Source organism: Tamandua tetradactyla, chromosome 21, assembly GCF_023851605.1.
Source record: "Tamandua tetradactyla isolate mTamTet1 chromosome 21, mTamTet1.pri, whole genome shotgun sequence".
NCBI lineage: Eukaryota > Metazoa > Chordata > Mammalia > Pilosa > Myrmecophagidae > Tamandua > Tamandua tetradactyla.
Genome location: NC_135347.1, coordinates 44,195,392 through 44,209,909, shown reverse-complemented (window position 1 = coordinate 44,209,909; position 14,518 = coordinate 44,195,392). Strand labels below are relative to the sequence as shown.

General features: G+C 37.2%; 1 long non-coding RNA gene across 1 annotated transcript in view; it reads right to left on the bottom strand.

Annotated features, from left to right (window-relative positions):
• Positions 1-261: 261 nt before the first annotated feature.
• The window catches only part of LOC143665355 (uncharacterized), a 22,061-nt gene continuing 7,804 nt past the window's right edge, over positions 262-14,518 (bottom strand). Inside the window, exons 2-3 of the long non-coding RNA XR_013166904.1 lie at positions 1,824-1,926; positions 262-434 (exon numbers count right to left, since the gene is read on the bottom strand). This is a non-coding gene — a long non-coding RNA (uncharacterized LOC143665355). The remainder of the gene's footprint in view (positions 435-1,823; positions 1,927-14,518) is intronic.

The following is a 14,518-nucleotide window of genomic DNA, read 5'->3' as shown; positions in this document are numbered from 1 at the left end:
AGAATCATAAGCTAAATAGTCACTTGTTGGTTTAAGCCACTAGATTTTGGTGTGGTTTGTAAGGCAGCAAAAGCTTACTGATACACTCACTAAGTGGAAATGGAAACATAACTTTGTTTATTAAGGAAATATTTCATTCATTTCAGACTTTGCTCTTCCTTAAAATTATTGTTTGTCCTTGGGAGAAGGTGTTTATGTTTGCACTTACCATTTATAATTTAATAAATATATCCATGATTCACATGGGTTCAACTGTCCAAAAGAAACTCCAGCATGGAAAAAATACAGCTTACCTTGGACCACTGAGTTAGAAAAGCAGAGGGCAACAATATGGCTTAGGCTTCAACTGCATCTCTGACCATCCTAAGGTGCCTAAAAGCACTTCTCCGGGTGAATGCTCCAAACTCAGCAAACGAAGGAAAATAGGTACGTCGCTGTAAATGAGATTTACATAAGAGAGGTGGTTGGAGATTATCTTGGCAAGAACTAAAGAAGAAGATGCTACAGAGAGGGATGAGAGCTTCAGGAAGTAGAATCAAATAGAACTTGGGAAGTTCTCATGTGTTCGTTCACCTTGTAAAGGGCCTAAATTACTTAGGTACCTTCTCCCTGGTACTCTGGGAAAGGTCCTATTAGTCACATGTTAAAATATTTCTTCTATCTTATAGTTCCTTTTCAAGTAGTTCTAAATGAACAATAAGGCAAATTCTGTGGACTTTTCCAGTCTGGTGTGCAAACCTTGGGAAAACAGGAGAAAAATTATACGCAATCCTGAGGAGGCCGGAAGAAAGACTTACAGAGGGAACTTTCTTCTCCACCCCTCCCCCAGTGCATATTAGAGGAAGCTGACTTCTGAAAGAAGGTGGCAGGAAGATATCTGGGTTTCAATACCCCAAAACAGACAAAGGTGTCTGGGGTCGAGACAGGAGATGCTTGATGCTTGAAAAACAAAATCTGTTTTAAACAAGTTCCAGTTGTGCGTGTTTTTCTCCTGAAATGTTCTGTTTGAAATGATTCCTGGTTGCGAGATGGAGAAGTTAATGAAATGAAATACTAACCCAGTATTTAATTTCATCTGCTTTTGAACTACCTTAAACAATACTCCTTTCCCCCTTCTCCCAAAGCACTATTTTCTCTCTAGTGCTGTAATTATTTGTGAACACATATTACACCTTCTGGTAGGCTGCAAGCCCGCTAAAGGAAAGGGGCATGTGTTATTTATTAATGAATCCTCCAAGCACCCAGAACTGCACAATACTTTATGAGGTTGTTCAATATTCTTTTGATTTACTTTAATGAATAGATGCATGAATGACTTCATGAATATGTAAGCCATCAGCAAATACCCAAATGAAATGAATTAAATTAATGACTTACAGGACTTTACTTCAAGAGTCAAGAGAGCTATTGAGAGATCCTGGATATAGCAAGTAACATGTAGGTGAAAATGAGGGTGAGCTGTGGCTTGTAAAAAATAAGTCTCAAACAATCCTTTAGTTAGGTGATATCAGTTCAGAAAAGAACCACTCAAACATCTAACTTACTAAGATATAGACTTGTGAACTTTATAATTTTTAGTAAGGGAAAAAGTCCACTATTAATAACAATAATTTGTCAATATCTCCCAATGCTAATTTAAAGGCATCATGTCTATTTAATTTTCTACACTAAAAATAAAGTTTCCAAGACAAAATAGAACCAAGAGGTACTAGTTATAAAGCAAAGACTTTTCTACACTATTTTAAAAAGATGATAAAGGGATAGTTTCCACAGAGACATCCATTTAATTGACTTGATAGGAAATGTGATACTTTAATTCTCACCTTTTCTCCTCCTTGGACATTCTTGGCTCCATTCTTTTCCAAGTTTTCAGAAGAATCCAAGCATATCACAAGATTATTAAGAAGGTTCTGAAAGCTCACACTTCTAGACAAGAAGGGGAGAGAATCAACCATAGTTTCAATTTATAAGAATCTGAATTAAGCCATTTAAAAATACTCATATACATAGCAGTAATTTCAAGTTCTCTACAACAATAGCATGAGCTAAGTTATTTCTTTCAAGCAATCCATAAGTAAGAGGCAGAAATTGGTTGGTAATTATGCATTTCCCTATCTCTCTAATATTAGACCAGCCAAACTTTCTGATTCTCTCCAGTTAAGATAAATTCAAAGACCTAATCTGCTCCCTTTGGCATTGCTTTGGGAGAGGACTGAGACATCTTCTCAAAAGTATATACCTTTCTAAAATGGCACAAGGAAGATTAAATGGGTACGATTTCAAAGCTAAGCAAAAAAGATTAAATGTTCACACTACAGATTGAACATCTAAAGAGATTTTAGAGTAAGTCCCTTTGAAAATTCTGCCCTGGAGAGATAGTTCACTTTTCATCACATATTTAAATTTTCATTTCATTTTTGCTACTTTCACAGGTAGCGAAATGAAACTTCTGAAACTATTTCTCTTTTTGTGGTTGCACCTTAACAAGAGATCTAATAGCAGAAACCACTTTTCCCCCTTATCTTAAACATGAACACACTCTGAATAAGTTAATTTTACATGTCCCCTACTGTGGATGTTTTGTCCAAATGTCTATAAACAGATTTTCAAGTTATCTTTTCCATTATATTTGAACCGTTCATCCCTCACAAATACAGATTTGAAAATTATGCCCACAAATCCTTTAAAGAAGCAGATTACATTTCATTTTGAACGACTGCAATTTGTTGGCACAGCAAGCAGTAGACTGTACATATTTGCATATATACTGAAAATTATATAACCTGAAATTTCTATTTTACTAGCAATTTAGTAGCACATTATATCACATTGTTCCTGCTGGAACTATAAAATGTAGCCTTTATAAAAATGCTGAACCTTTCTGTAATAATGTTTTTGGATAATAATTTTAAAATTTTGTATAACACTAGCCAGACTCTAGCACCTAACACTCTGCTGTGCAAGAAAAGACCATAATGTCTCCTAAAGTGGTTTTAATGAAATTAGTTAAAGTTATGGTAAAGAGAGGAAAGGGAAAAAAAGAAGGAAAGAAAAAGAGAATGACAAAGAATTCTCTCCAGGATTAATGGTGGAAAGAATGGTTCTGAATTTCCAACTGAGGCTTCCCTGGAAGTTAACATAAAACAGAGAAGCAGAAACCCTTGATATACAAACATCCCTTCTCTTGATGTCCACAAAGTGAGAACTAGAAGCCACATGATTAGAAATCATAAGTGTGACCAATCACAGAGTCACAGACTGCATGGCCTTTACGGAAAGCATTTTATGAGCACACTATAGACTTAGAATCATCTTGAGACATACCTATGAATGGAGTTATCATTTCAGGATAGTTTATAGTGAACAAATTCCAATTAGCTATGTAAGTTATTTTGCATAGGAAAACTATGTAGAAAAGCTGAAGACATTAGAATTCATCAGTATCATCCACAACAAAGATGCTTTGGAAAGTCAGATTTTAAACTAAGATACATGCTCTTGAAATGTGTGAGGTGGGAAAAAAAGGATTTGAATTCATTTTTTTATAACAGCTTCAGATAGAAGCTGAACTGGAAGAACCAGAATTTATGGAGCATTCCCTGAGTGTATTTTGTCCAGCCATTACTCTTATTACACCACCTTCACACTTCTTTTTAGCCTTGGAACTGTTCACGTGATAAAATAATAATCTCTGATCCCTAAATATCTGATAATCTTCCAGTTTCAGTACATGACTATCTATAAAGTAAATTCCCTACTTAAATCCCCACCAGAAGTTGGAAAGAAGGGAGGGACTGAGGGGAAAAACAAAGAGAGACGCTAGCAATTTTCACTGTTCTTATCCCAGGTGACCTCAAATGTCTATGTGGACCTTGCAACCGAAACCTCACTCTTAATTCATCACCCCTTCTTTCCTCTTCTCCACTCCACTTCAGCTAATTGCACCAAAGATCACACCCAGGTTTTTGTTATCTTTGGAATGGCAAAATCACAGAAATCTTTATTTCTAATATCCTCCTCTCTAACCGCAGCACCATTTCCTGTCTGCTCTCTCATTTATCTTTCTCTACTGTTCCAACTTTATGGAAAAAAACTCTTTCCTCTAAGTGTAAGCTTCCTTGAGACAGCACTCCCATCCTTTATCTGCAGAGATCTGATAAATCACTTGAACCAGTGTTGTCCAACCTTTCATATAACACACATAGAAAAAGATAGTATTTTAGTTTAAATATTGTTATTGAATTTATCATTTCACTTTAATATTTTTTAAAGTAGTAGGTGGCTTATACCACGAGAAGCAACCAGCCTGGGATCTCTGGCTACTCTGGCCATGTTTTGCCCCTAGAGAGCTAAAAGGAGCTCTATCTGAGCACATGAGTGTGTTAAAGTGTTGTAGCAAAGACAAAGACATTGTAAACTTTTTGAGGGAGAAAAATTTGGGAGACTATGCCTTTTGCTATTACCCTCAATTCACATACCTCCTTATTCTCCTAACCAACCTGCCATCATCTCTAGATCAATGTTTTCAGCTATGGATTTTTCAGCTCCTGAACCTAATTCTTCAGTATTCTGGAGAATATTGCACAGTAACAAGACTGATGCCAGCAAAACAATGGTCTCTAACTTCAGCTAGGATCTCAAGACCATCTGGCAATCCTTTGGTGGGTTCCTAAGCAACCCCCTTCCAACTTTCTTCACCATTCTCTTCTAGATCTCCTTCCTAATGCCCTCAAAGGCTCTCAAGGCCCTTCACAGAGAAATAGGGACCATCAAGTAGGTATTCTCAAAAGTAGGTATTCTCTCCTCCAGACATGCTTTTTGTACTCAAATTCACGAGCTCCATCTTCTCTCAGTTTCGATGGAAGAGATACTCCAATGCAAACTAATTCTTCCCACCCTCTCTCTAGATTCCACTTTCTCTAACTTCCTTGAGAACAGTGTCCCATAAATTTGCCACTTCCTTTCCTATACGTAAATACTTCCTCTCCATTGGCTTTTTTCTAATCCAATGTTTATTTAAAGGACTTTTCTATTTCTCTTCTTCTGACCATAGCCAACCCTCACGAAAGGAGCAGGTTACATACATTTATTATCTCTTCTCCACCTCCCGTTTTCTTCTCAAACTGAAACCTGTTTCTGCATCTCTTCAATTCACTGTCTCTGCTCCTGTTCAGATCATTGATTACCAACTAATTACTGAATCCACTGGATGTCTTTCAGTATTGAGCTTCCTGAATCTTACCACAGCCTTCAAGTACTCTCTTACTTCCTTCATCAAACTCTCACCCTTCTTGACTTCTGATATCACTCTTTCCTGATTCTTTCTACCTCCACAGATGCTTCTTTTCAATTTCTGTCGTGAGTCCCTCTTTTATCTACAGCCACTCTCCTTTAAAGTTAGTATGCTTCAGGATTTCATTGTGAATCATCTTTTCTCACTTTACATATGTGCCCTGCAGCTCTCATTTAACCTCCCATTTTTAAAACTCAACGAAAGACACTTTAAGTCCTCTTTACTTCTCTGTCTCCATTATTAGAGTTCAAACATGTGAGGGCATGGATTTTTTTCTTATTTATCATTGTACTTCCAGCATCTAGCATGTATTTTGTGATCAATAAATATTGGTTGCATGACAGAAGAAATTTTATATCTATATTCTTATTCCAGACCATATTTTTAAGCTCCAAGACAATTTATAAAACTGCCTATTCTCTACATATGTCTCAAGCATATATATATATCTAAACTTACCACACTCCTGAATGTGACTTTATGGTATTCAAATAGCAGCCCCTCAGTTTATGAGTTAGCCGAGGTGATCACCCCGCATCCAGGTCTCAGTGTGGCTTGGTGGTTCTCTGCTCCAAGGGTTAATAGTTTTGAAAAGGAGATTATGTTGCCAGTATAATATTTCAGAATTTGGAAATTCATAAGGGGCACAAATGTCATCTTTGATACTATACCCAGGGTTTCCTGTCCTTGAGCACCTATGGATATTCCATAAGTTCACACCTCCTTTTATTTGAATATCTGCTATTTAATCTGCTAGGAATTCCTGCCATGCTCCTCCAACTCTTTCTCTTCCTTTAAAAGTAAAAATGAAATGTCACTTCCTTCTGGAATCACACGGAACCACTAAGAGTTAGACTGCTAGACGTGTGGGTGATGGAAGTGGAACCAAGGAAGAATAAGGGAAAGGGTTAGTGGGGGAGGATATTCTAAGCACTGTAAATTTGGAAAATAACAAATATATCCAACTGACTGACCCATAAGGAACCTTGGAAGGGAGTAGTGGGAGAGAAAGGGAGGAGTCTTATATGCAATTTTATGACTTTGAACTTAACACTAAACATTAAAGAAAGCCACTGAGATTTTAAATAAAAGGTGACATGATTAGGTTTGCAGTTTTGAAATGTTAGCTACTTCAGTAAGGTACAGAAAGAACTATCGGGGAATAGAGCAGGAGACAAGGAGTCCAAAGAAGCTATCACAGAAATCCAAATACAAAGTGATACGGGCTATGGCAGTGGCAGAATGCCAAGACAGTATGGTTGGGGAGGAGGCAATTATTGGAAAATATGAGACCAGATGGACAGGGATTAGTAATTAATTGGATTTGAGAAGTGTGTAAATAGAGGGGTTGAGAATGATGCCTAAGTTTCTCGCTTGAGCAATAATATTTATAATTATCCATATTAAACTGTTAATAGACATCAAGCCAGTGGAAAAATTGAGCACTTGACATTGTCATGTACCAAAACTAGGGAAAAGGACTTTAGGGGGAACTGGTAATGTGAATAGATTCTTTTTTTTTTTTCATTTTGCTTATTCTATAAGAAGACAAGAAGAAAGAAGCTTAACTTAAAAATGATGCACTGTATTTCCAGAATCTTTTCAATTTTCTATGAGCAAAAACACTTTCTGTTGGAGATAGTGGAGGTCTATAAATAGTATGTGGTCAGATCAGGACCTGAAATCCCATAACCCAGACTGAGATATGCCTCTGTGAGGTTAATCACAAGTGATCAGTTTCAAAGACTCTTCTGAAAAAGGAAAAATGTTCTGGTACCAATGCTATTTCATTGTGTCCTCACTTCTCCCTGTCTCCTCATCAAGTCTGAATTTCTAGTCATTAGTCACTGTGGAATGTGGGATTCTCTCAAATGAGGTTTCAACCTGACACTATCACAGTTTCTCCTTTCCATGGTTGAAATAATTTCAGGCATCCACATGATAACTAACACTTAGAGATGTGTAAATAATCTGCCACAGGCAGTCAGTGATTAGGATTGTTTGTCTAAAAATGTCCTTAGGTCAGCTAGCAGGATGCTGTACTTCTAACCTCTTCCCTCTCTGTTTTTTTAAATTTATTTTTTATTATTATTTTTTTTTTTGCCATTTGCTGACCTCTCACAGGATGTGACTTTGACTGTTGTGTCACAGCACCATGAAACCTACATAGAACATTTCAGAGCTAATCACGACTATATAGCACAGTCAATATTTCATTTATTCCTAATTCTCAAATGAAGTCTATGGATGATGTTTATAAATGAGCCCATGTTCTTCAAAAGATGACTTCTTAATCACAGAAACACAGCTTAATTTAAAAATATATATATTTACTCAGAATAGCATCACACCTAAGAAAAGAATATCTGGCCCATACTAAGAAGAATGGAGGGAATTCTTGATTGTCTAAATTTGTCAAGCCCCTGAAATATCAAATATTTTAAACTGCTTCTGCTGATCCCAAATCCACCACACTCATCGAGACAAGCTCACTGACACTGGAAATTATAATCCTGAACTATTTTATAATGCACATTTTGTCCACTAGACTGATAATGAGTTCTTTTTAAAGGTATCATTGATTCAGCCACAAGTCACTGGCTGTCAAAAAATTGGCAGATTGCTCTTCTGATAAAGTGACATGATATAAAATACATCTTTGAACATAGACTGCTGTTTAAATTGCAGAGCTCACACCTGAGGAAGCAATACCATTAATTGGGAGATGTCTTTAAAGAGACTAGAATGTGTTGCAACAACAGAGCATGCAGTTATGTTTTTTGGACAAGAGTAATAAAAGAAAATGATGTTAATTTCCAATTCATTCAAACAAACCATTATGTATTTTTTAATGCCCTGGCACCATTTTCCCTCATCGAGCTATGACAGAAATGCTGCCACTCTGAAACTTTCTCCATTTTAGTGAGATTCTTCTTTTATAAAGTTCTCTTGCTTTAGTCCTAAAACACTATTATAGTCTTATACTGAATTACTTAGAGATATGCCTTGAGGCCTCGACTGCTTGGCATGAGAATGAGGTTTTATTTCCTCCAGGCAGGAGTGGGCTGGGTTTCCCTGTGGTTGTTTTCACCAACCTGCACATCCTTCATGGCTGACAGCTTCCTGCAGCAAAGGTCTAGATGCAGATTCTTTCCCCAGATTACCTGTTTGGGTTTTTTAATCAGTCTCAGAGGAGGAGCAACTGGTGTTCTAGCCTGAAAGTGAGATTTAAGTTGAAGCAATGACATTTGATTTGGGTAGGAATCCCTGCTCGCCAACCCAGTCCAGTCTAACCCAGCCCAATAACTCCTCATATGCTTGTTCAGTCATCTCCAAACGTGCTTTAGGACTTCCCAAGTCTAATTTGAAAACAGCCTTTTTCTGAGGCCAAAGAACGCTACATATCTAGAGAGGCATCTAAATGGAAAGCCAGTCTTGTGTGGATTGCTAAATAGCACATGGTTTGCATATTTATCACAGTGTCAATAAAACCAAAAATCGACACAAATGAATTGAAAGAAAAGCATTCTCATTTAACAAAAACAAAAGGCATTATTCTCCATATTTGTTTGTTTGTTGTACATGTTAATTGACCTTCCCTAATTCAATATAAGAATAGTATACATCCCCTGGTCCTTCATATAGACAAAGATGACCCATAGACTGTCCTCCCGAAGCTCCCCTACGCGACTGAAAACTCTCATGAGCATAACTGGGCTTCAGATCACCTGAGCTACCCCCGGGCAAATACCCAGCCTGAAACAAACATCGGCTCTCTCCTCCAGCCCATCCCAGTGCCTCCTGACCAGCTGATCCCTAAGTGTCTAGCTCAAAAGAAAAGGGAACACAGAACATTTATTCAGAAATAAAATTAATTTACAAAGTTAGGTTTTTGCTAAGTGAGCAACTCCATTTGCAGGTTTGACCTGGCCCCACGGGCAAGACCTTGTATCAGATTCTGTAGATGAGATAAAAACGAATCTGCCCGTAGGAACCTAGGTCTACCGGGGAAATACCCAGGTATGCAAATTACTGAAATAAAATTTACTCAACCTTTCACTCTCAGTTTAGAAGTGACTTCTTCAGAAAAGCTCTCCCATTCCCCTCCCCCCTAAATCCAAATAGGTTTCCTCTGTTAGCCTTTTTTCCTAGCATACTTCTGTTTCACTTGCCACCATGTGCAATTCTATATTTACTTTATACTAACTTAATATTTATCTCCACCACTAAATAGTAAGTTCCATGAGGGCAGGAATGTTTTCGTTCCCTTTTTTCCCGCTATTACTCAGAACTTAGCACAATGTTCAGCATCACGTAAGAAAAAAAAAAGTGAATGCAAAATCTGATTCTATTACCAAAAGTGAAGTATAAATGAAGTACAATTAATTGATCTGGGAAGATTTCAAAAATTTAGATAACTAGTATTTCAATATTTGAAACAAGGGGAAAATAATGTATCTCTTGGCTAAGGGGAAACCATGAGCAAAGACAGAAGAGGAAAGAGCAGGGCATATTTCAGGAATAGAATGTTAGATTAGAATTCAGTTTATGGGGAAGGAAGTAAAAAATACGTCTGCAGGGAGGTGAGAGACTAATTATAGAGGTTCTTGTCATCCTAAGAATTTTGGAACTTGATTTCATATTGCTTAGTCATAAAGTGTTTTCATCTTCTATGAAGCTCTGTTTCCTCATCTCAAAAATAAAAATAGTAATTTTTAAAAACAAGTTTTAATCATTTGACTTTGGGAATAATATATATGAGATATTTTCTGCTTTAAGATGCAATTAAAATTCTGGATGTTATTCATATTGATTACTCCAAAATCAATCGAATATTTAAATTTAAAATGATGAAAGATAGAAGGCAGTGCTTGATCTGTTGTCTTCTTTAGATATTTTATGAACTGTTTGACTTTAATTGTTGCATACAGTATACCATAGATTGTATAGTTCTGCCACCACTTTCCATGATTGAGTTCCAATGTTGTGTATACTCAGATCAGCATTTGGGAAGTGCTTGTTTCCTTCAGTGAGATTCACAGTGCCATTATTTGTTCCACAGGAGTAAGATCTGCTCTCAGTATTACTTTGAACAGCCTCATTCAAAGGAGTGAGGCAAATGAAAACTTTCTAGCTTCGACATAGTGGTGCATCAGAAGAAAGCCTTTCCCATTCCTGGTGATAAGAATGTGCTACTCTGACCACTTTACGCTGCCGTGCTCTGTGTCCATTGGTTCCCAATATTAAATCCAGGAATTGCCCTTTATCATTTGTGACTTTTTTTGTTCCCTGTCTGGTGTTTTACTTCTTGTTTGGACTGACCTTCAAACTCTATATATGCACTTAACTGCTTGCTTTCCTAATTATTTTTCTTATCTGATAATATTCATAATTAACAATAAAGGCTAACATTACTGAGCACCCGCTATCTGCCAAACGCTATCCACACGTTATTGCATTCCTGAAATATTCCTACGATTTGAATATCATTATGCCTGCGTTACAGATAAAGAAACGAAATCTCCAAAATGATTAATAAAGTGTCCAGATCACACATCTGGCAAATTGCAGAGATAGAATTTACACCAGGTCTTTTTGATTCAACATCCCTTTTCTTACCTATGCTATCACACTAACACTCAGACCCCTGCTTTTTACTCATGTGCATTTGGACTTCATTTCTTATCAAGTAAGAACCCACAACCTGAGGCACATCACTAACCTGCCTTTCCCCAATTATTACTGACACTTGGAACAGGGGGACTAAAATCAAGTTGCATGTTTCACCTCATTGTTGGAAAAGAATTGGTGTGCAGTCAGAGACATTGACTAGTGTCCAAATGCTGGCATTTTACATACACTGCAAGCCTTTGGGAACACATATATCCCTCCTGAACCCAGACGACTCACCTATCAAACTAAAGGATACACTCCACTAGAGAATCTTTCAAGTCCTAAGAGACTTTCTTTCTGAGACATTGTCCTCAGCCCATCTGTGCTGGCATAAGGACAGGTTCTATCTGCTTGATGGCCCACTTCTTATATCCCACCATATTTGGATTCATATCGCATATTTCCCTTGTGCTTCCTTGATCAGGCAATGTGTGTCACTCTTCCTTATAGAGATACACAGCGTGCATTTATGAGAACTCACTGAGAGATCCTTTCACATCTCAGTACCTGAAAAGCCTTAGCGTCTTCTGAGCTATTTCTAATGTTTTTGCTCTGCAGACACTGTGAACTTGTAAATCGTAAGGGTTTTTCTTTGCTTTGGTTGCTAAAAATCTCAAAACCAACTATTGGCCCACCTCCAGCAACTGTGAAGAGTTTTATGGCATGTTTTTTAACTTTATATCCAACTTAAATGACCATTCACTATTTACTTGTGTTCTAATTGTCACAACTATTTATTAATTCTTTTTCTTCCATATATGGTATATGTGCTGATAAGTTTCTAAAATTATCATTTTTGAGTTGGAAAATGGGACAGAAATGTTTACCAGTGAATGCATACATAGATGATTAAGTGGAGAGATATGTTCCTAAATAAACAATATACTGTGCTAGGGCTTGCTTTTCTACAGCTACTTACTATATTTAATTTGAATATATTTGGGTCCTACTTATTTCACAAAAGCCTAAACAATGTCTAAAAGCAGCATTACATTTAATAAGTTAAACACTTCCATATTAAAATCCTTAAAAATTATGCCAGCAACAAAATAAAATTTATCTGATATTCATAAGGTACATCTTTTAGGACAAAAAGTTGTATCAATTTTGTCTGCAGCATAAGAAGTTCTCTGTGCTTTTGCTGATGCCAGCCAAACTGAAGAAAATCATACCATTAGCAAATCAAACAACAGTGCTTTAGTAGGATTATGATCCAAAAGCATAAACACCCTATGTAAAAAACTGTTTTACTAAGAATGAGGACATCACAGCCTTAAAGGAATGATCCATTTGGATTTGTAAAAGTCTTGATCCAGATTAGAAATCTGAATCTCACAGTATTCAATTTAGATCTTTTTCTCACATTTTGAGGCAAATTGAAATACTTTGTGCTTTCATTTGGATCAGTAAAAACAAAATAATGGTCTTTGCCTTAGGTTTAGGGTTTAAAGAACTAAGTGGTAGGAGGACACAATATGTGGCACTACTCATATTGTATTTGAAGTCTATGGAAATTCATTCAGTTCTTTATTTACTTGCAAATGTTTATTGAGCAGCTACTTTGTGCCAGGAATTGTGCTAAATGTGGAGGATACAGTGATGAACAAGACAAACTCCTTGTCCTTCTGGATCTTACATTCTACTAAGGGAGACAGAAAAACAAATCATTGTAATTGTAGTTAGTGATAAGGATTCTAGAGAAAATAAAACAGGATAATAAGTACAGAGTACAACCAGGGAAATCTGCTAAGAATTTAAAACCGAGGTAATTAATTGGTGGGAGAGTTGAAGAGTCAAATAGGATGGTGAGGCCCCCCCAGAGATTTTCAAGGGCAGAATGCCATTACCACCTCTAGATTAGAGGGACAAAGGAAGGAGTTCATGTTACTAGATCCTGAGGAGTGAAGTCATCCAGAGGAAACTGAAACCACAGTGGGCCAGACAGGAGGGAGTTGGAGCCACAGGGGGAAAAAAATCACTCCAGACAGAGAGGGAGGGAAAGAAATTCCCTTTGATCTTTCCATCAGTGCCATCAGTTGGGCACAGGCAGCAGAAAGCCTGCTGACATGAGAGCCTGGGAGATGCAGCCTGCAAGAGTCAGCCCCACTGCCGCACAGACCAGTGGGAGATGAGCAAGGATCAGCTCCAAGGTCAAATGAGACGAGGCTTCCCAGGGATACAGTGACTAGCGAGCGGAGGGGCTATTTTAAATAGTAAGGATGGTCACACTAGGAAGTGACGCTTGGGCAGAGATCTAAAGATGAGGAGGGAACCAAAGGAAGACCACAGGACAGTTTCCCAGGAAGAGAAAGAGCAAGTATGGAGTCCCTGAGGACAGAAAGGACTGGCAAGTCTGATGGTGTGAAGATCAAAATGAAGAGTAATAAGATATGGTTAGGTAGCTGGTCAGGAGCAGATCTTGGAGACTCCTGTGGATCACGGGAAGGAGTTTAGATTTTTTATTGGATTAAATGAGGAAATTTTGCCTCATCTCTATTTGCAAGGGGCTCTGTGGAAATTGAGCATAATGCTGCTTAAAACTTGCTTGCCAGTCTTAGGGGAAATGGTTCAACCCTGATCCTTTAAAAACAGTAATGTAAAGCAGGAGTAAAGTTCTCCAGGTATATCCTTTGCTGTGTCCCACCCCAACTTCACTAATGCACATACATCCAAAATAACTCAGAAAAGAGCTTGTAAACACATACCCAAACAAACGTAACTCCTGCTCCACTACCACATCTCTGCTTCCATATAAATGTGGAAAAATTTCCACCCACCTCCAAGTTGCCAATTTGGCTGCTGAGCCAAGCTTCATTTTCTCCCAACTCTGAGCACCACAGATAATCTCTGTGCCATGGTCCCAATACTTCATTGTTCTTTATATAAAAATGGTGTGATTAAAAGAAAAGTAAGCTATTAATGAGAAAATTGAGTTGTTTCCAATTGGTCTATTGAAACAGATAATGTTGCCATTAGTTTGTTAATGAGTCTAGGAGGTATATATTTTATTCACTATTAACTCAATTTTTCATTCACTTTTACTTATGAACCAACATTTAGTTAAATCAATTAATAATTATGGATAAAATTTTCTCTTTAAAAATGTGTGGGGAACACAAAACAAATGGCAAATAACAAAGGGGGAAATTATTTTTAAATTTAGAGAACACTAAATGATAAATAAAATATAAGGTATATCAGATATTCATTTGTTCAGGAAGCAGTTGATAAGTACCCATTATATGCCACACTTCATGGCAAGTATTGAGATGCCAACTACGGCCTGGTTGCAGACATGGTCCCGGATTTCATAGACGTTAGTGGTTAATTACCACATCATTGTGGCGCCAATGACAGCTGCAACTATGTCTTGCACAAAATAGGTGCTAAATAATACTAGTCAAGTGGATGAACAAGTGAATTCAATTCATGTACTTAAAGTCGTCAAAATGAATCCATTTCTTTAACAGCTGCCAACAACCAGAAAAATATATTTTAGAATACTAAGTGAGCAGGTTTAAACAATGAACTGACTTTATTCAGTAACTTCTC